Source organism: Coptis chinensis, chromosome 9 (assembly GCF_015680905.1).
Source record: "Coptis chinensis isolate HL-2020 chromosome 9, ASM1568090v1, whole genome shotgun sequence".
In the NCBI taxonomy this organism is placed as follows: domain Eukaryota; kingdom Viridiplantae; phylum Streptophyta; class Magnoliopsida; order Ranunculales; family Ranunculaceae; genus Coptis; species Coptis chinensis.
This window is the reverse complement of record NC_141464.1, coordinates 75,395,134-75,418,288: the sequence shown is the minus strand read 5'-3', so window position 1 is coordinate 75,418,288 and position 23,155 is coordinate 75,395,134. Positions and strand designations below refer to the sequence as shown.

The 23,155-nt window shown below is 35.0% G+C and overlaps 3 long non-coding RNA genes and 1 pseudogene across 5 annotated transcripts; all 4 read right to left on the bottom strand.

The window, feature by feature from the left end:
- Positions 1-1,605: 1,605 nt before the first annotated feature.
- LOC147478082 (uncharacterized) lies at positions 1,606-2,797 on the bottom strand. Its single transcript, XR_015208486.1, has 3 exons — positions 2,533-2,797; positions 2,068-2,158; positions 1,606-1,906 (listed from the first exon to the last, which is right to left on the bottom strand). It is a non-coding gene; the product is annotated as an uncharacterized LOC147478082 (long non-coding RNA).
- A 1,343-nt stretch (positions 2,798-4,140) lies between these two features.
- Positions 4,141-6,848, bottom strand: LOC147478081 (uncharacterized). The gene is made up of 3 exons (XR_015208485.1): positions 6,828-6,848; positions 5,544-5,683; positions 4,141-4,530 (listed from the first exon to the last, which is right to left on the bottom strand). It is a non-coding gene; the product is annotated as an uncharacterized LOC147478081 (long non-coding RNA).
- Positions 6,849-6,914: 66 nt separating this feature from the next.
- LOC147478079 (uncharacterized) lies at positions 6,915-21,283 on the bottom strand. Of its 3 annotated transcripts, XR_015208483.1 has the most exons (6): positions 20,676-21,283; positions 19,689-20,605; positions 19,387-19,442; positions 11,498-11,683; positions 8,794-9,098; positions 6,915-7,066 (listed from the first exon to the last, which is right to left on the bottom strand). It is a non-coding gene; the product is annotated as an uncharacterized LOC147478079 (long non-coding RNA). The 3 variants fall into 3 exon arrangements; XR_015208482.1 differs by lacking the exon at positions 6,915-7,066 and having other exon boundaries at positions 8,417-9,098; positions 20,676-21,281; XR_015208484.1 differs by lacking the exons at positions 6,915-7,066; positions 19,387-19,442 and having other exon boundaries at positions 8,418-9,098; positions 20,676-21,280.
- LOC147478080 (putative pyridoxal 5'-phosphate synthase subunit PDX1) lies at positions 9,193-10,153 on the bottom strand (annotated as a pseudogene).
- Positions 21,284-23,155: the final 1,872 nt, after the last annotated feature.

Sequence of the window (23,155 nt, the reverse complement as noted above, 5' to 3'; positions counted from 1 at the left end):
AAAACAAAAAATTTGGTAGGCTGTTACCTACTTCCTAATAATTGCTCATCGGTAAAAGGTGTAAGAACTAAGAAGGACAATATATCCTCATTCATTTAACACACTTTCTTAACCAATTTCTAGCATTATATACTCAATTATACATAATTCCAGACCCATTATATATAGCAAATGAAATGAAAGAAGTTCAAGAGTTAGAAAGGAAAAGGCAAATCCTTAGGGTAAACAATGATATCAAATTATAAAACGTCTTTCTGTATAATGTACTACTTCACATGTTTTCCATTTCAAGCTGCTGGAAATTTCCCTATGAGGTTAGCTTCCTACTTGAAATTTCAAATAAGCAAGAACTCTAGGGGAAAAAAAAAACTTATTGTATTTTATTCTAATGCTTGAAAAATTAAGTGTAATTCTAAGACTAAGGCACTATGGTTGGTGATATTTCAAAGCTCAATATGCATCTGTGTTTTAATCTGCCTATGACGTTTCGTCAAAATTTCCTTTATCCGCTCTATAGACTTTCCCATGGCATCAAGATTAATTACAATATATATCAAGCCAACATCAAAATTCACAGCACACAAACTAAAACCAAACAAATAACATAGATAATCGTCTATCTAAATGAGGTAGTGAATTCATCAAAAAATAAATAAATGAGGTAATGTTAGAGAAGTAATGATGGTTTCTAAGCTTGACAACATGACTCCCACTATGAACAATAAAATCCCAGTAATATCTAGTAATATGTCTCATGTACCCAGTCTTCTGACACTGACACCGCCCAACTCTCTGGTGGAGAACAGAAAATGTTAACCTATATATGGCTTCATTTTTTTAAGCTCTCTTAACAAATTCCGATATTAGGTAAGAACAACCCTTTTGGTTAGCCTTAGTTTCATACATCACCACAAATTTGTACGTGCACGCCATTAATACAATAAGATGCAATTATAACCTCAAACTATGAGCATAGCTTAATAGGATGGCCTAAATATTTATCATTTTCCAAAAGCTAGGCAAGATTTCTTATGGTTCACACATATTTAAGATTAAAAACTCTCAACCAATTAAACGATGGCGTTGCCTTCTGAAATGAGAAAGCAACTCACTTAAGGGATAACCAAAAAAAAGGGCTCCAAATAAAAGAGAGTTGTTAGGTTGATCAAATATACTGGAAACTTTTACTCGGTCCTGGTTATGCAAACCCAATAGAAACACTTCCCTTAAGACAAAAATTCATTTTTCTATTCAAAATATGCCTTCTTGCTTCGTATTATTTTCTTCTCCGTGAGCACATGCCTAAGAAGAAAAGTAATATTGATATTCCAACCTCATCTTAGTACCACAACCAAGCGTTAACAATTGAATTCCTCAAGCAGATACATTAGACATGGACAACAATGAGCATATTCAAATACGTGACTTGTTAAAAGCAAAATCAATAGGCCAATGTTATAATTCAAACTCTATTAATTGGTGTGCATGGCCCAATTATAGGATGAGTGGGAGCATAACAGTAATAGAAATATCCTACACTAAGAAAACAGAAAAATAACAAACCAAAACCCCATAAACTTATAACTCCAATACAATCCTGTAAAATCAAATAAATAGTAGCACATGAGCAGAGGTAACAAAAGAACAAAGAACTTACAGTGTTGTTCCATTTGTTCATCCATTTATATAAAAAGAAATTTAAAATATCAAAACCACATGATTTCCTGTTTTTTGAGTCGAGTTCGTAAGCGAGTGTCCGTCTAAGAGCCCCACTATATAATATATAACATCTTATAAAGAAACAAGTGATGACAACTCACATAGCACTTGTAGTCCATGCAAGGTCCTGAACGATATCCAAGGCAGCATGCAATATAAACTGGTGTTGGTGAGCAGCTTCTTCTTTCTGTCACAGGATTACGGGGCCATAAATCAAACACTCATTCAGAAGTCTAAATATAATTGAAAACATTAGGCATATAATATGCAAGGAAGTATAACATGTTGTTATGACCTTCTCAAAAAATAATTGGAATTCCATACCCAGTTAAGTGATTGATAACATACTTTAGGGGCGGACCCGAGTTCGGCTTCGTAAATAGGAATGTCATTTCTGCTGGCAATTATAAAACATGTTGTACTTGCCATCACACCCAAACTGCACTACCATATAAATAAATAAATAAAATGATATAAGAAAGTCCTCATATTTGCAATGGAGTCATTAGTATACATATCAAAAGTGACAAAAAAAAAATACATATCCATCTAATAAAATCCATTTTCATCCATATGGAAATAATAACACTTGATATTATTAGAAAAGCCAAAAAAATATCATATTCGTGAAGTAGAAACATAGATGCACTTCTATGAATGTGGAAAATATACCGGATTAGTCTACGTTGCAAAAAGCTGAAAAACGGAAATTTCTTCAGGTACAATTGACGAATTGGATTTCCTGGAATTAATACAGATATATAGCTAGGATGGAAATCAATTCACGTATGAAAACAAAGAAACTGCATAGACCTTTTTCAAACTGAGCTTCCTGATTTTGTTGGAACGTCTGACTGGTGTCACCACTTCTCCCTCTCCACATCACTGGGAATTAATGTCGGTTTAAGGGCTTTTCAATTGGTGGTGTAAACATTATTATGGTGTTAAATACAAATTAAAAGTTTTCTTGATAACAAAATTCACACATTAGGTTTTGAGTAGAGTACTGCGAGAGAGAGAGAGAGAGCAATGGAGGGAGGAGAAGAAGGGATTGTTTATAAAGTTAGGTTTTTCTTTTCTTTTTTTGGTAAAGGGTCGGGGGTGGGGTTTTGAGTTTTGAGTTTTGACGAAAGTTTTTTTTATTTTCTCTTTTATTTCAGCTTGTTACGCTGAACAGTTCCCAAAACTGGGCGTGAATTTGTTTTCTTTTTCGGCGGAATCATTGGAAAAGCTTAGGTGTCCAACTATGAGAAAAAAGGGGGCTAACGTGTTTCATGGGAGCATTCTCGACTGTTCAGTATTAACTAGCCATTTGGCCCGACCTATGGCCGGACTTGCTACATAGATAACTAATGACTCATAAGCCTAAAGTCTACTTGAATAAATAATATATGTATATTGATAGCTAATGATTCATATTGCATACTTTTTGTTTGAAGGGTTTATGTTTTTCTAATTTTTTTAAGGGTTTTGAAGAAGGGTTTTATTTATATTTTTGGGTTATTATTGTCCTAAATAACAATTCTTATCACTTACCTATATAAATTATATCAAAATATAACGCAACAATCAAGGAATATAACACGTACTCAAAACATACCATATGTTTAAGCGATAACCAAATTATATTCATTGCGCACAATGGTCTCTCCATCTGCATAACACACAACCTCTATTATCTAGCGAATTCATTGCGTCGAATCACAATGAAATCATTAAATAATGAGAGTTCATACGCCAAGATATTAATAGTTGTAGATAGACATGAACTTTCAAATTCTAATACAATGCAAGAAGGAACTCATTCTTGCTACCTTTTGAAAGTAGTCTTACTTTTACAATTGGTTTTAATTTTTTTAGACTAATTAATTTCTATGATTTATTATTGTGTTGAATCACCAAAGAAATATATTAAGATGCACAAATGGAATCTCCGATAAACAAAAAGACATATCATTCATTAACTAAATTGAGTAAATAGGTGAAGGATGTTGTCGTCTTGGTAATGGTGTCAGTCGCGACTTAAGAGAAAATATTTTAAGATCAGTGACCCTGTTTTAACGAAAAAAAATTTGTGTTCCTTAATATTCTTAAGAAGAATATAATTTGTGATGTACTCTATTTTAATATAGAGAGAGGAGATGGTAGATTAATTTATATCATTTGGAGCAAATGATTTTTTTTTAAACACGAAGACCAAATTATTTATAATGATTAAGAGAGTTACACAAAAAAAAAGTCATCTTGGGTTGACCGTGTGTTTTTTTGTGTATTTGGGAAGGAGACCCTAATTTCTCATCTAGTGGGGGGAATCCTAATTGGCTCATCTAGTGGGGGGTAATATTTGTTAACCCTATATACTAACAACACAGGCAAAGCGAATAAGCGAAGCAGAAGATTACCACATCTAAATCTGACATGTTTGTCAATCTTTATGTATATATATCAATAAACCCAATCATACATGACCCAAAACCATGAGTACTTAAAAAAGAATAATTACAATGGGGTATCTCCTTACAATGTAATATATTGAAAGATAAAGCATAATTACAAAAAGTAAGCCCTAACAAAGACAAACGCTAAAGCTTCTAACAAATTGGTGGGTATCTTATATGTGAAGTATGATATTCTTTTATCATTGACATGAGTGTACCAATCACTTTTCTAGCTTGTTCCACTCTAGTTGTTCCTTCAAATCCTAATAAAAGTAAATCAAGTGATTAAATGACTAACAAAAATAAATTTTGTAAATGAGGTTTGGAGCACTACAGAAAGCACTGATGTGCTAATGAGCTTGCATCTGGATACCTGCACAAATATGTCATAGATGATGTATCTAAGACAATATGTTTACTTTAGTAATACATTATGCGATTGTATATACAAATATACAATGAGAATATCCAACTTCATTACACTCTTACTGCAATAGAATATTTTGATGGCCATAACTTCTTTGATCAAATAGTTTTTGGTTTACACTAACAAAATCATACATTCCACTGGCTTTTAGTAGAGTCTGAATTTCGTCTTAACTGTGACACGTACCCGAGCCCATATATAACTCGTACTAAGCAATAAAACATGATAGGACTTACCTCACTGAAGAATTGATACTTGAACGGATATGCAAACAAAAGTTTCTAAGTCTTTTCCAACTCCTCAATTTAACTTAGTAAGTAAAGATCATCAGTTTTTGGCCATTATGTTTCATTATCCCATCCTTGTTGACATAGTAGACTCCAAATATTAACATGAGAAGCATAAATTAAATCCTGAATAGGGATAATTAACATTTACTTAATAATAAGGTAGTGGCATAGGGAAATATAATTCACTGATGCAATATTTTCTATGGCCGACCTTTAGCATTAGTCACTAACTTTAGCATTATTGGAGCGACTGATGAATTAAGAAAACGTGTATGGAGAGCACTTGAGATTCCAAAAATTCTAGAATGAAAATTAAAAGGTTAAAAATCAACTTACTTGCATATCATAAAGATAAGGGCAATAAAGACCACATAGCGTTCTACTTCAATGAAATACTCTTTTACTAATGGATGAGAGCAAGTATTGGGAATCAAAATCTTGTGATTTGTTTCAAAGGAATTTACTATTTATTTGGTAAAAACACTTGAAGCCAATAAATTACCATGGAGATATACATTGCTAAGGCAATATCAGGGAGCTATTTAATTTTCTGGTCTTAGATGTCAAAAATCTTAATCACGTGTGTTGACATCATGTTAGGAAACCAAGGAGTTCATTGGAGGAAAGCTTGGATAGATGGGTTCCATGTTAAGTCATAGAAAAACACACCTTTAACATGTAATTATCCTTCAATTTGATCTTGAACGTCTCCCGCTGACCTGAAGCTCCTAATTGCTCTTTCGTGGCGTTCAAGTACTACTCAGTGGAATAAGACTTCTTCGTAAGTGGAGTAGCATCAAAATACATTGCTAGATAAGATTTAAAAGAAAATAAATGACACATGTTAGAGGCAGAAAACACATTAACATAAACCTTATAAGCACCAAAATGTTTTGTTTATATTCAAAGCGCATACCACAATTACATCTACAGAGCTATATAACCAATCTAGGCTTTGGCATAACAATTTAGAAAGTATGTGCAAATGCAAAGCAAATGTAGGCTTCAGTCTGAATATTTAAAAGATTAATCGACTCAAGTCCCCAGTAATGAGCCATCCTAAAAATTGAACTAAATATTAAACATGACTTATCAAAATTGAATATTCCCTAATCAATATCTATTCTAACAAAGCCACAGAAACCTACTATAAAAACCTATTTCAACACCAAGACATAGATTTAGAACTCAAAATCATAAACTACTATTACCTCCCAATAGTTAGTACACAACTTGAATTTTTAACTTACTCGAACTATCTAATCATTGTCACTATTTTCGACTAAATCAGGACACCCCAAATCAGTACAAAGATTTAAAATTTGATTGTATGAATGATTACATTAAAGATAATTGAAGAAGTTCCTTGTACCAGACATTATAAAATCTAAAGTTTGTCTGGGGTTTAACTTGTAACCTTATGGTTCGACAAAGACCATGTTGCACAACTTCATATGTGTATTGTAGAAGGTGAGCCATTACTTGATTTAGAAGTGTTTTGTAAGTAGCGGTAACACAGACTGGGCGATGGCTTGTGGCATATGCCCATTAATATAATAGTTATGTGATATTGGTTGAGACTTACCAAACGTAACTTGTTGCAGACATCTAGGCCAGAATACAATCAAATCCTTGTGAAAAAGCCTGGTGGTGATGCCTTCTGGCCTTAATAGAGCATCCGGAACCATATTCTAAGGATCAAGGGATTGGATTCTGACGCTACGCTCACAAAATAAGTGTGGTTGATTGTGTATGCAATTGGTATCAATAGAAACTTCGGGATACAACGCAATTATGTTGCATTTGAGACTCATCTCTTGAACAAATTTTACATCATTTTTGTTGGACTCTTGCCAAGATATTAACTCAAGTGATAACATATAAGAGTTGGTAAAAACAAATGCATGTATGGTAGAAAAAAAAATACACAAAGTTTAAATTTTGTTTCCATACCCACACCCTTTTGGCAACTTCGGCCATGGGCAGCTAGACCAAAGATTCCCCATCACAAAGATAACGGTCAACAAGTATCACCCTAAAATTGTCGCCTCTATGTGCTTGAATAAGACACTACGTCTCAAGGGCCGGCCTCGATGGGTTGACATTGAGGAAGGGGTCCCTTTTGTATATAAATCCAACAGTGATTTTCGATCATAACTTGTTTCATTTTCTTTGAGCCTCTTTGCAAGAGCCTGCAGAAAGTCAGTTATCAAAAGGCAGCCAAATGCAGGGCCATGTGCAGTAATCACACTATGTTGTTGTACAACTTCTTGAGAAGTTATGTCTACCCTGCCGAGCTCACATCATTAAAAACTAGTCCAGCAAACAGATAAGCATAAGCATCCAAACAACTCTTTCATTTGAATCTTCATAAAATGTAGAACTTTAACATCAAGAAAAAGGCTTTCAATATAAGATCAACAGATGATCATACAACTACTATAAGTTACTTGTTTTTTATGGGCCATTTATTTTCCTTTTTGTTCTTGTTATAAAATCTAAAGTTTGTCTGGGGTTTAACTTGTAACCTTATGGTTCGACAAAGACCATGCTGTGCAATTATGACCAAGTAAACATTTAGGTTTCTCTACCCAAACTTGAAGCATAAGCAATATTTTGAATGGCATAAAAAAATTCATAGAAAATGGGAAGGAATCACTACGTACATATAAGATATACCACTATTTTCCACGAAGCATTTAACATCTTCATTTGTGGAAGCCAAGTCCAAAAGCAATTGTCCCATCCGCACTTCATCCCATTTGGGTTAATCAAATAGAACCAATCCAATAGAACTCTTAAGAAAGTTATAAATTTCCATGTTTACAGAAAATTCAAAGTTGAATTAATCCTTGGAAACCTACACATAGAGTGTTGTCCAATCTGCTCTTTATATAACCAGCATGCTAGTCTATTACCTTGATAACTATTTCGACAAACCAAAAAAATTCTTGTTGGTACCTATAATTGTATAATCATTATTCTTGGAAGACACTATGGCTTCCAAGAGTGCAAAGACTTCAAAAAATTTCATAGTGATTGGAATAAGTTCTTCCTATAGTTGTTATTATATTAGTGCAAGTAGGTTATCATAACTTCAAGTCTTTAACCATCATGGGGTACCTGACACCATAGTACAAAATATCAGGATATGGGTATTTATCGATACTCAATTTTTGGATATGTATCGTGGATATATCCCTCTCTTTGGGGATATTTGACATTGTTTCACATGCAAATATCGTAGATATATCTAAAATATCGACAAATATCATGGATATTGTAGATATTTCTTGATATATCATGATACATTATTTATATTTATTTAAAATATAATGGTAAATATTAAATAAAATTGTTATATACACAAAATATCATTAAATATCGCAAAATATCTCAAAATATCACAAATATTACAAATATCGTCAAAATATCACCGATATTTGCAAAAGATATATCTCTTAACATATCGCGGATATTTTATATATTTTTTTCTGAAATCTGGATAGATATCCCCAAATATCGCGATATATCGGGATATTTTGTACTATGCCTGACACATATTACTTTCCTTAATAATCAAACAAAGCAGTCACTACTGCTTCCAATCAATCACGTTACCTCTTGTGCCATACAATCATTCACGTACGCTAAATGGACTTAATAGTACAAACCCCAAAAAAATTGGACTTAATGGTACAAACCCCATACAATCATTCAAATCCAAAGATAATTAGAATAGTTCTATAAGAGTAAAAATACAATACTCATAAACTGATCAATCTATCCATGAACCCAATAAAACCATCAGTTCAAAATTAAATATCAAGCATGTATCTACACCACATATCAATATATTAATTAATCATCCATCCTTTGGAATAAGCATAGAAAAATCAGTAAAGAAAAAAAGGCTCACCTGAAGAAAATGAGTAAACATCGTTTGTAACACCTGAAAAGCAAAGGCGCGCGCAAGTGTCTATGTCTAAGCATACTTTTTCAACCCTATGAGTCATAACTCAAGTCATTGGCTCAAGCTCAAAAGTAGAAAACATTGGTATGTTAAGTGGAGTCACCTCATTTGGCACCAGTTCATTATTCATACCAGGTAGAATTGGCACTTGCGGATGTCACTCCCATTGGCGCTAATGTAATCATTGAATGCCCTGTAGTGCAAGTTGCATGCATCATATCCGCATTCTCAACTACTCAATGTAATGGATTCTAGCAACAAAAGAAATCAACAGTAAATGCTCCAAAATATATATAAAAAAAAGAAGATAAGTATAGGGTAATGTCAACACGGTTATGATAAATCAGTAGTCTGTATATTCACGTTGATGCATTCTACTCATAATCTAAATATAACCAACAGAAATTGATTCTTAAACAACAACAGTACTTAAATTACATAAAAGAGAACATCTTTATAATCCCCTATGGTATCATAATAGGGAAAAGCAACTAAAATTAAAGATTCCCAAGAGTTTTTCCAAACTATCAAAATAAAAGGTGGGTTAAAAATAACATATTGACCAAACAAATCAAACAGTAACACCCAATCTAACCTCCCATCCATCTCTTTTACTCCGAGCGCATTGCGTACCTTTCGACCTTCTAGTCGTTAAGATTAAGTCCCACCATTGCTTCACCCAATCCACAACTCACCTCAGCAAGAATATCAGGATCGCTATAATGAGTCATAGCCTGAACAATGGCGCTGAGTGCTAGCCGTAGGATCCCCACTCTTAAACACACCGTAACCAACGGACACCCCATCACAACCCAATTGCATCATCAAAGCAAGATCGCCGAGGTGTAGCAACACCACCACCAAAGAACCGAACAACGGGGAAGCCTACCAAGTTGCTTAGTCCGCGATAACCAAATCATAATGTGCCGCAATTTTCTTAGAAAAAGTAAAACACTTCATCATCATCCATGTTCAAGAACATTTAATAGCACCCATAATAGACCTCACATGCCTAACAGCCTCAACAATATTCCGGTCCAGCTTCACCCTTTGTAATGCGAATCATAGCAGCCCCCAGCGAATCCTCCTAAGCGGCTTGGCCAAGATTACGACACCCACAAACAAATGGGACCCTAAAATTATGTTTATTAATATGATTATCCTCATCAGCAAAAGTAAGAACCTCACTCTCATCAATATAATCAATACCAATAGATTCAAGAATATGTGCTTCTACAAAACGGCCAATCAGGTGCTTTAGCCATGGTGGTATAGTCATGGCTTCAATCTGAAGGGAATTCCTCATTAGTCGATAAAGGCGACCCGGTTCCGATGAAGTTAATATTGCTTCAAGAAACTTGTAATAAATCTTGGGAGCCAAAGTTGTTCGCCATTTAACCGATTTAGGACTAATAAACTTGGTAAATAAGTCGCGAGTCGGGAAGAGCAATAAATTGGTCTACGTAAGCACTTGGTGCTAAAACCGATTCCAATATTATATCCGCCCTATGTGTCAAGTCTTTGATCATGCCACCATTGTTGCCAAAAGGCGTTCTAGCTCGAGGGGGAGGGCTTCAAAGGGTGATGGCACAAAAGTGTCCAGCCAATCAAACGCCGTTAGACATATCGTTACTTTCGATGGAGAATCTAGTACTGACTATATAAAGTTCAATTCAATTGGCTTAATTGATAAAAAGTTACCTGAAAAAACTCGAGATTTCGGACGAAGAAGATCAATCTGCGAATAGAAACCCTAACTTTCCCTTCAACTCGTGCGCTATTTATTTTAGGTTGGGATTGAATTTTTCTCTTGCCCATTTTGAGATTTGAGGCAATCATTTTATTTAATTGAAGTTTGAAGAGATTAGATAAGAGAAAGAGAGAGGTTGGGAGGGCAAACAACGGGTTTTTTTGGAATTTTTGTTTTTTAGGTTTTTTTTTGGAATTTCTGTCATCTTGAACAATTTATTAGTTTAATTTTGGAAGAAGAATAAGAGAGAGGGGTTTGAAGAGATGAATTTTTTTTTCAGAGTTGGGGGTGTTTTGTACAATTGAAAAGATAGTATGAAAAGAGGTCATTTGAAATTTTCTTTAAAGCATATCATTGACCCACCAAGCAGTGAAAAACAAAAGCATTCATAAGCAAGACAACTCAAATTGAGATCTAACAATTGAAATATATAATTACACTTATTCATTTGTTATGGAATATATATTAGGAAACTAATTGGCTTAATACGTATAAGGTGTCAATAGTTAACTACCATGACATTTCCGTAGCACAAATGATGGAAACAGATATGAAGTAGAACTACTTAATTCATCCTGAAAAATGTAGTCAACATGTTGATCTTATTGTAGGTTAGCTAAAAGCTGAAGAACGAAAATGAATTATAATCTAGAATAAGAAAACTTCATTGTTGCATTAACACGGAAGCACTAAGATTAGAAAATAAGGATGCTAAGTTAAGCATTTTAACACATTCTCTTATTATATTAGTTGGGAAGAATAGGTAAACATATAGTAATCAATGATATGTTTAACTTAAAAACTTAATCTACTCTATTTTGACTGCATAGAACGAAGTAGCCTAAACAAATACCACATCATATGAATATATGAATTGAATGGGAATAAAAGGAAGTGTACCTGGCTACGGTTTGGTCCTCGTGATTTGATCTTTTGCCCAGTCCTCATCAAGTCTTGTGTACAAACATTAAGTTCCCCAGGTCCTTGAGATCATTGTTGCACGTGCACTATGCCACAGATCCTTCTAATTGCTTTCAAGCTCGTGCTTCCATATGAATTCTCCAGCTCATTCTATTTTAGTTATTCCTTCAAAACCCAAATAACTTCACTTCTCATAACACTTTTATACATTAGCTAAAATAGTAAGTATATAAACTAATAATAGTACATGAATTTGGTTATATTCATTTGTAGTTGTAGTAAACTAATAGTCACAACTTGTTAGCTCAAGATATTGGTTTGAAACAGCATAAACATGCTGAAATAATAGGTTCACTTACTGACTTATAGTGTCATCTCAATGCCGAATTACTCGAAGACCGTGACACGTTACTAATCTCATTTCCAAACATAACCACAGTATTAAAACTACTCAAGAAACACTTGCAACCATTCTCCCCAGATCTAAACTCCTCACTGGTGGACAATTATAGACAATTCTACCAATACAAATACTAACATTCTCGTTATAAAAAAAATAATAATAATAATCTCTACACTATATGATAGCCGGATCTTTAGGAGGAAAATTTCTCAACCGAACTGTGTATTTGTAATCTCTCTATTTTATGATTTTAGAACCACCTCCCTTAATTATTCTAATCAACTCCCTCTTTTTTAAACAATTTACCAAAAACTCTCTCACTTTATTGAAATTAGAATTAGCTTCATATTATTTAAAATAATTTAGAAAACCTCATTCACGTCACTCAAATTATATTCAACCCCTCCTAATGTTTTTATATTATTTTTTAGATTATAACTAGAATTCAAAAAATCATACTATCAGAGAGATGTTAAAGCGACAGGTTTAAAGATTTGAAAAAACACTAATGCGTAGCACGGTTTCATACTCGTCTTATATATAAAGCGGATACCGGATTTTTTTATTAGTTCCCGTATTCCAGGTTTTAGACCAAAGTTTTTAATGGGAAGGGTACCGGAAAGTTCGACAGCCACTTTGTTTTTCTCTCAGTGGAAAGGATAAATCAGTAATTTACATAATTTCCCAGTACTATAAAACTCAACGTAGTAAACAGAAACACCGTTTTGCGGTTCCCCAATTGAGACAAAATAAAACCGTTCGTCGTCTTCATTCCTAACCAATACCCCACACTCCCATTCCCAAATTAACATTAAAATCGAAATTCCTTATGTTCTCATTCTACTTTCTTCCCACCAAAACTTGATAAATACACGCCGAAATTTTTTCGATCGCTGGTAATGGTTTTCTTTTTTCTATCTTATTTCCACGGAAACTTACTGCAACCAATTTTAAAATCCATATGTAGGATTTTCGTTTCGTTCTTATCGTTTCTAATGTTAAAATGCAAAGGTACGTTTCTAATCTATATTGGAAAAAATGAAAATCTTTTGTTGCTTATTGCTTTTCTCTTGCTTCCTTCCAGTTTTGAAGAAAGGGAAAGGAGTGGGAGCGGTGAAAGCGCGAATGACGACTGGAAAACTTGAAAACATATATCGTGTATCGTCAAGGGGTATTGATCAAAATGGTTAGGTTTTTTTCATTTTGCAGTTACATTAAAGTTTTGGAGTGCTTGGTCTGATTTCCTAATATTGTATTTCTTTTGGAATCCAAAAACTTTCCTTGTGCAACTTTGGTAATGGTACTATTTTCTTTGGTTTTCTTATTGTCGGGGTGTCCATCTTCTCTTTTTTTTTTTAGTTGGTTTTACATTGCCATAATTCAGTATTTTTTTTTTCTTTCAGATTAACTTCAATTGTCTGTCACATTACTCTCAGGTATGGTTATTCAATTCTCTGCAATTCAGTTCGAAGTATTTGTTGGATTTCACAATTCGCAATTTCATGTTTTAAATTTAGTTCTCTCATTTATTCAATTTTGGTGTAATCACTGTTGTATACTTATTAATGTTTGTTTCCATTTATGTGATTCGCCATTTATGCTAATAGTTTCTCACTTTCACCATTTATGATAGTGAGAATACTAGGATCGATTTTGTTTTTTTTAAGACTCTATTTCGATAATTATTGCCTCATTTTGGGCCTGCATTTTGAGGATTGTACTTCCAATTTTCAGATTCATTTTATTTAGTTACCCCCCCCCCCCCCAAACGAAAGCCAAAACAGACTAGGCGTATCCTAGACTTTCCTAGAATAGTTCCTCCTCTACCCTCTCTCTATGTTTATGCCTCCAGTGGTGACTTAGCGCTTCTCTGTCACATCTTCCTCATATACACTGATCTTTCTCTCTGAATAAGTTCTGGACCCACTTCCCTCTTTCATTTTCTATTTTTTGTTGAAGCGTTGATCCTGTCCAAGTTTCTAAGGTATGAGTCGGATTACTGATGTCTTTCCTTTTTCATTTTGATCCCGAGTTTTCATATTGTTGTCATTTCAATGTTGTTTTTTCCCTCTCTCTCTGCTTCTTCAATCCCCATCTTCATCTCCCCTACGCTTTTCAATGTCCCCCCCCCCCCACCCCACCTTTTTCTTTTTGTAAATATCTCTTATTCATTAATTTTCTTTTAGTCAAAGTTACGTTTAGTCAAAATTATGATGCTAGAGGTACTTTGTGTTTTCTTCCTTAATTCCGTGCCTTTGTTTTTACATTTTCATTTTTGTGTTTTACAGAACCGAATTGTTTCACATCGGCGACGCGGAACCAGAAAGAGGTCCTGAAAATGACCAACAAAGACAGCGGCGTTCTATTAATCGTAGAAATCGTTATCAAAGGCATATCAATCAACAACTCAATCCTTATTTTATGAATTTTTTAGGGATGATCTTAATGTTTTATTATTGTTTGTTTGTTAAAGGATGTGTTGAATAAGGAAATGATTGTCGACCTTATGGTATATTTTAAACCTATTGTAAAGCGGAAAAAGAGAGAGGATGGGTACAACCCTGAAAGAAATTGAACAAGCACAAATAGGAGGTATGTAAAAATGAATTATACACTGATGGTTTAGAAATTGTTTAATTAATGGGATGGAAATTTGATTGCAATATATGGTATTGCCTCGCATGTTCAAAATTGAATTTTTAGTTTTTGACGTTTTCAGTGACTAGATTGTTCTTTTTGAATGATGAATTATGTCCAAATTCCAACTGTTTTTTTTTTTTTTCCAACTATTCCAAGTTCCGCATTAGCTTATTGTTCACTAACAGTATAGGCATTGCATGGTGAATATAGTAGGCACTATACTAGATATTGTATGATGTTACTTTAAATGGGGTGAACATGAACCCTCAAAACTATGGTTTTGTTAGGCACTCAGGTAGTTTTTGCACTATGCACCTTAATCTTCACGTATCTTCAAACTGTTTAGTGGCCTTTGTTTTACCCTGTAATTTTTTGTTGTTGAACATCAGTATAAAACCCGTTAAAATTCAGGAAAGCTCAACCTCTTCTTTGTCACTAGGTATTCAAACCTCTCACTATCTTCTTTTTTACTCTTCAGTCATCTAATTAATTTGTTCTTTTGGTTTTATGAATTGTTGTGGTGTTATTGTTGTTTTCTGATGGCATACACCCAGAGTCCGTTTGATGTTGTTTAACATGTTGCCTCATAAGCCATTCGAAATAATTTATAGGGCGTTGTTGCTATATATATGCTCAAGTAGACATTATGTTGCATAACTTTTAAAGTAATTAAATTAAATGGGTTTTTTTTTTTTTTTTTTTTTTCATTTTGCAATTACATTAAAGTTTTGCAGTGCTTGATCTGATTTTGTCTTTTAATTTTGCAATTAAATTAGAATTTTGGAGTGCTTCGTCTGCTTTCCTGATTTAAGTGGGGTTGTAAGATCATCCCATTCAACTAAGTAATTTTGAAACCATGCGCACAAGTTTCACATATAGCGACCAGCCGACTCACTATTTGTAAGACTTCATCTTTACGGTGCTTGGTGAGTAGCTACTAGATATAGACAACTCAATCCTTCTTTTATGAATTTTTCAGGGATGATCTTAATGCTTTATTATTGTTTGTTTGTTAAAGGATGTGTTGGCTATAGTGATTCCATAACAAATGAATAAATGTAATGATTTTTTCGAATGTTAAATCTCAATTGAGTTGTCTTGCTTATGAATGTTTTTGTTCTTCACTGCTTGGTGTGGGTCAATGATATGCCTTAAAGAAATTTTAAAATGGAGTTTGGTTGAATGGTGCAGCTTGAGTGTAAACGTGCAACAGGCGACGGAACTATTAGTTAGGACTGCCACCAAAGAAATGGGTAGTTTGAATAATACAACATTTCACCACCAATTTTTTTTTTAGTTAACATTTCTACTAGCCGCCGCCCCTCCCCCCTATTCAAAATCCTGGATCCACCCCTGAACCTTCATTGAATTTCAATTCTAAGTTTATGACCCATTATTTGTGCTTAAATATAAAATGGGTGGTATTACTATATGCAGATTGTTAAGGAAGTTCAATGTTTAGGAAATAGATTCACAATTAAGATGGAGAATCAGTGCTTCTATCAGTTAGCATTGGTGCTCTCCAAAGCAGCCTCATTGAGCTTCAATCTCCTTTACCTGTAAGTTATCTTTGAACTCTGTAAGACTTCAATCTCCTTTACTTCGAACTCTAAGGTGCATGATTAATTTAAATAGCACACCTTTTTTTATGAGTAGATTGATTTGATTGGTAGTACATAGTGTAACTTGGTTAGTTGTACATCTTACTAATTCTAATTAGGGGTGCGTTGAGTGAAGTGATATGATCGTTCCCAGAAGAGTATATATAGCAATATAGCAGAGTGCAAGACAACTTTGCTTGCAAACATTTGGGAACTTACACAATTACGCCAGGGTGCAGACACGGTAAACATCAAGGTTTGAATTGGATCGAGAATCGATAAATCAGCCTAATGTGGTTACCCTGTGCCAGTGCTTAAAGGTTGTTAACCTGAATTATCTTTTTCTGGTCCTGACTTTCTTTTTACTGGTTGATGTCAGTTCTGCGAATGGAGTTGGATATTCAGAGCTTTATGCAAAACCATGATCAGCAGAAATTCGAGTTTCAACGTCGTATCTTCGGCTTTCTGCATTGTGATGAAAGTTAAGGAGCTATTGACTTAGAGTGTGATGAGTACAATCTCTCACATAATCTTAACCGGCATGCAACAGTTGTTCTTCAAGGAAGTTAAGAGCCGAACATGTTGCATTAGGAAACACTTGGACTGTAGCAGTAGAAGCACTTTCTAGGTCCAAACAGGTTGAGTTGGATGAGAGTGCAACTCAAGCAGCAAGGATGGAAATGGTCTACTGGATGGTTGCAATTGAAGATCGGCAGGATCATCATCATAAGCTTCCATTTGCACCTCTTTCTATTAAGGATCCTCAACAATATTATGATTCTCAGCATGCTAACTCTGTTAGAAATGTGGGAAATGCAGAATTCAGCACAGAACCAATCAATCACGACTTGAACACTCAGCATACTTGCGGTTTTTTGCAAAATCTTATTTCAGATATGAGAGAAAATGGGTTTAGTGATTCCGTTGTTAGGCCTGATGTTGTGCTTAAGGTTCTAATAGACTTGACTTAACATCACTCAAGTACCAAGTATCACATTGGCAAGGGCCCTTAGGAAAATGTCCTTGACCGACTACTAGAGGGAAATAAAAGAGGAAGCCCCCGTGATCACTCAAAGATCTACACAAGAATTACTGAAGCACTTCTGGTCATCCTATCCAATTACGACAAGTTACCACTACACTAAGGTAAGCAGATTAATTGACGCAATGTCGGAGATATATCTTAAGCTACAGGGGATAAAGAGGTCACAAAATACTTTTCTTAATGGGGAACTGGTGCAGGAAATAAACACATCACATTGAAAACTATAGAAGAGAGGAAAGAGGACAAAGCCCCGTTCCTAAGCAGGATTAAGCATCTCGATCTAACTTACTACATATTCTTGAACTAGCAAAGGAGACAGGGGCTTTTTACTAGTTGAAGTTTGTTCAATTTGGAAGACTCAATCTATGAATTGTTGATTTAGTTTATAGAATTAATTGTTTAGTGTAGTTATTGGTTGTTATCTATTAGTTTGCTTAATAATATGATTGTATTTTCTTCCGGCAGGATCTCTATATCAGTATTGGTTGGCCTCTATACCGAAAATATGGACATGCATATGAGGTAATTTCTTAGACCATGCTCACCTTAAAGTCACGTTGTTAACTGAATTGCAATTTGGTTTAAGCGTTATTGTTTAACCAGGCATTCAGGTTAATCATGAATGATCCTGACTCCATTTTAAACTCACTTACACGCGAGATTAAGGAAGTTGGTCCAGATGGGAAGAAGGTAACTACAATTCACGCCACTCATTATTTGGTAGTAGACGGTATTCTGTTTGTTTTTAACTTATCAATTGCTCACTATACAGGTGACTAAGCTGGTACCCGCTGTGTCAGATGAGATTAAAGATCCTCTTTTAATCAACATTAGGAGGTGCAATGACCCTACAGCCAATGAAAACACAAGCAGACATTGAAATGAAATGTTTTCAGATGGATGGGGTTCTTCACATCAAGGCCATGATCTCATACTGTTGTCTTTAATTCGTTTCCTTTCTTTTGCTAATATGATTTCGTTAGCTTATTTGCCCAAATTTAAGTTGTTGTAGAGTAGCCCGAATCGCCCATTCTTCTCCATTTTGCAGGTGCCATGCATACGGTGGGTTCTTGGAAATGAGGATTGTCCTGTCAAGATGAATGGTGGCTCCCCCACTATATGCCCTTACAACACAGACTATTGACAAGGTATGCACTACTATTGGCCTTGATTTTTTTATGTGAATGCCATATACTGTTACCGATTTCCTTTATGAGGTATTTCATACTTTCATGTACGGTTGGACATGTAAACAATGTATATTTTGATCAAATGAGAATTGTTACTTGCAGTGTTTTTGTAATTGAAAATTTGGTATTAAGTAGCTAAAACCTAATATTAGTTGTACTAATAAAAGTCATTTATACATTAGACCTCCTTAACAAATTTGATGTTATCCTTTCATTTTTTTAATTTATTTAATTATTTGTTTGTTATATGGTTGATTGGTTGAGGGTTTCAAACATTTGGCCTTGAAAGGCTGTGGGTAGTGGATTAGTAATTAATAATTTGGTTTTTCCTCATTTAGTGTTGGGGGTTCTATTGTTCATTCTGTCCCTATCGTTAAACATAGGCATTTCCAAGAGAGACCAACCCGAAAGAAGTAGCTAGCAAAGGACAAACTGTATAACATTCTCTTAAAGGCGGTATGTCTCCCATCAAAGTGCATGTATTATGCTAACATCACGGTTGATGATTTCTTAACTTCGGATTTTGTTGGGTATGCAAGATGTAGCTAAGAGTAACATTTCTAAATGGAAATGCTATGAAAGGATGGGCGGGATCTTTGGTTAAACCTCGCATTGTTTGATGTTGTTGTTCTTTGTCATTGTTGTGACTAGCTCCAGCCCCTGCTGAATTGGCTAAATTGAGTAGTGTATTTATTTGTCTGCGAGCCATGTCATACCATTGCAGATGACCTCTGTGCTAAGCATTTTGTGCATATCCTTAGCCAGTCTATGTAGTTTTAAGAGTTTAAGAGAAGTTGTTGTATCTTTATTGCTTTTTAACTATTATAAGAAAGCAAGTCAAAAGAAAAGAATGGTGTCTGTCACTACTTTCTCAACAATGTGCGAGTCTGCTTTGATTTTCTCCACCCCAATTTCTTTTCCTAGAACGTGCAACACACGTACCCATTTACTAGTAATAATAATAACAACAACAAAAATCAAAATCTCACCAAAAGATCCAGCAACTTCCTTCGTGAAATCACTCGGAACATAATCATAATATACCCTAAAAGATCATTTTAAAATGTTAAAATTAAATCCCCAATACATGGATTAAATGATACAACTGAAATTGATTCATGGAAATTGAAAATTAATGATTTAGGTTTGGGATAAGGTATTGAGTTATAATTAAAATTATGTAATGGTGATCTGATCATGTAATTCGTGATATTGAGGTTGGTGATGACGGACAGGTGTGCAAATCCATGTAAAGTGGAATAAACTTTCAATTTATTCAATTTTAATATACCTTTTGCTTGACAATTGCGTCAGACCACGAAGGCGATGTTATCTCTGGGGTTGGCGGTGGAGGAAGAGCGTCTGACATTTCCCCATCCTCCTCATTGCAACCTTTTATAAATGAAGTAATGACTAAAGCAGCTGGTGCACTGTTGTATCTTGATAGCTGGTGAGATTACGCAATTATGGATTTAGAATGTGTGTGTTTTCCTGGAGGGATCCAACGTGATATGGTTTTTGGTATCGTTGATTTCACAGGAGGGCCCTGGAATTCATTCTGTCTAACTCTTTCCTTTGCCACTACTGGATCTGAGGCTGGTTTAAAAGTGGTTGCTTCCTGTGTCTTTATTGTGGAAGGGAGCAAACTGCCAGCTTTCTGTATACTAACATGATTTTCCAACTTCTGCTCTGGAACCTCAGGTTCTAAGTTTTTCTTCATCTTAGTGTTGTCATGTTTCAAGTTACTTGATTCTTTTTCTATTTGGTCATTGGTCGCTGTAATATCTTCCAATTTGCAGAGGACATCAGAAGTTGCTATCTTTTTTTCTACATTATCAAACCAGTTATCAAAAATGCTTCATTGGTCTCTAGGAGCCTCCAAATCCACATTCCGATTTAAATCATTAGAAATAGCCACTTTGCTTACTTGCACTTCACGGGGAACAGAAACCCCCTTCCCATCTGGTTTTCTTTCTTGAGCAGCGTGAAGTTCAAAATCCCCTTTTATATCTCCTACCTGATTCCCATTATCCAGTATATTGAATTCAACCATATAATAATCAGAATCTCCCTTCCCGTCTTGCCCATTTACATTGCTAAAGATCTCCTCCGCCTCAAAGAACTCCTCTGTTGCACCTTCTGTTTCATCTTCACTTTCACTTACCACTTCAGTGTTGACGCAATAGAATCGAAGTCCGAAAATAGTACCTGATTAAGAGATAAACACTCAATTCCCAATTTCAACAATAGATACTCCCATTAAATGATTGTCACGTACCTCTGCTTTGAAGTCCTTTGGTAACTGGTCCTTGGCATCCCACAGTGCATCAATCTCCTCACGAATATTTGATCGTATAAAAGAAGTGTTAAACATAACTCTGAACATCATTTCCTCACGTATGAGATCTTCATCTAAGTGGATGCATTCGAGAACCACATCCCCTTGAACACGACAACGGATATTTATCTTTAGCAGTGTAGACTCTTCCTGTAGATACAGATCAGGATTCATCCGGAAAAATCCAAAAAATTCGTATGATTTTAGGGAGAATCAATGAGAAGACACGTACAGAATATCAAAGGTCAAAGAAATCAAATGCAGAAAAACAGGGAATGGATATTCGAAAAAGTAAGATTTCAATTGAGAAACATAAATTATGAATCAAATAAGAACCCCCGTTTTTTGACCTCGTCCATAGACTTAATTTCGTCATCTTGAACAATTTCTTAGTTTAATTTTGGAAGAAGAATAAGAAAGAGGGTTTGAAGAGATTATTTTTTTTTTTCAAAGTTGGAGGTGTTTTGTATAATTGAAAAGAGAGTATGGAAATAGGTTTTTATCTATTTTGGAGTAGGAACAATTGAAATCGGCCAAAAAAAAAAGCGTAAATTCCTTTTTTATGCCGAATTATTATAAAATCTGATGTGTCAGTCTCAGCTCAGAGAAAAGAAAGGAGCTGACGTGGGTCACAGGGAGCATTCTCAACTACTCAGTATTCATGGTCTTTGATGGTATTTGATTTGGAGTATGTTTAGAATTCAATTCTAGCTATTGCATTCCAGGCCTCCCAAGGCCAAAAGTGGATGGTCCACCAAAGATTCTATTTAATTCCACTCCTCAAGTCAGATTCCTGGTAAACAAACACACCAGCTTTGTTTTGTCTGTTGGGAGTTGAGACTTCAGATGGGGAGATGCTTGAAGGCTATTGACTAGTTACTTGCGTATTTCCTTACTTTGTGTATGTATGTTAGACGGAGACTTGGTTTAAACAGGAGCATATTTCGCTTTCATATTCACAAAACTCAAGCCACTCATCCATGTATGTTGCAACTGACTCTGTAATCGTATAATCAAGGTGGCCCCATCTCCTAAATGAATACACAGTTGCATTGCAACTGACGGTGTAATCACATAAATGGCTGCCACATTTCCTAGATGAATACTTATGATAGGACACTTGTAGTTGGTTTTCTCATTTTTTTATTTGGTAAGCAAAATAACTTTATAAACAATAAAGGAGAGGAGAGCGGGCGAGAGTAATGTACATAGCTGTGAAGCCTGCAGAAATGCTTTATAAAAAGCACTTGATCGAACACGCAAAAACCAGACAAATTAAAGCTAGCTAGCTATCCACTGTGAAGTGGCTTAAGTTAGTGATCCTATAAAATGCATTGTCGAAAAAAATCCATTTTCAGGCCAAATGCAGACTTTCCCTTCTCAAATTCAGCTATCAACTCTGTAGCACTGGCTCCATCCGTAGCTACTCTATCTCATAGATCTAGTGTTTTGTGGTGAAACATGGGACTGCTGCCACCAACTAGTTCTCTTGGGCTCTTTTCTTTTTTTTTTGTTTGACACAGCCGGGGAATTCCATTTCATCTTCTTCCTTGGTACCTTCGAGAATGTGATGAGCTTCATTGTTCACTCTCTCCTGAGACTCTGAAACAACTACCACTTGATCATGGCATCTTTCTGATTGCTGCTATATATCAGAATTACTAGCACTTGCACTCATTTCAAAAGTACTACCATGAGTACTAGTACCAACATGAGTACTAGGATGTATACCTGGACCTCCTTTCCCAGTGGACTCAATGCCTTCTCTTACTGTGTCATATGTTGCTGGAACTATCTCTCTCGCGTTTATATCTCACCTCTGAAGGCCACCATCTGAAGAACTCCCACTTGAAGCTGAGCACCTTCTTACAATTCCTCTAGAGCTAGAGCCAACTCTTGGTACTGATCCTCTTCTAGTGTCAGTAGTTGCGGTTGTCTCAGTTATCATCTAAACTTGCTAGTATTATCGATGAGGGTGCGACAAGTTTCAGCGTTCTAGGTCATAATCATGTTAGTCGAACATACTGCTGCATACTTTGACTAGTTCAATAGCTCAATGCCTCAACCCATATTCAAATGCCAATGAACTACCCTGAAAATATCTTTAACTATTTTAAGTTAATGCTTAGTGCGACAAGTTTCAGCGTTCTAGGTCATAATCATGTTAGTCGAACATACTGCTGCATACTTTGACTAGTTCAATAGCTCAATGCCTCAACCCATATTCAAATGCCAATGAACTACCCTGAAAATATCTTTAACTATTTTAAGTTAATGCTTAACCTCTGAAAACAAAGAAGAGTTTGATGCGTTGTGCAACTATAAATCTTATTGAAAGAACCTAGAAAGTAAAGGCAATTTTCATTTGGAAATATAGACGAAAATGCAACGTTCTTGATGTTTATCAGAATTTCAGATAA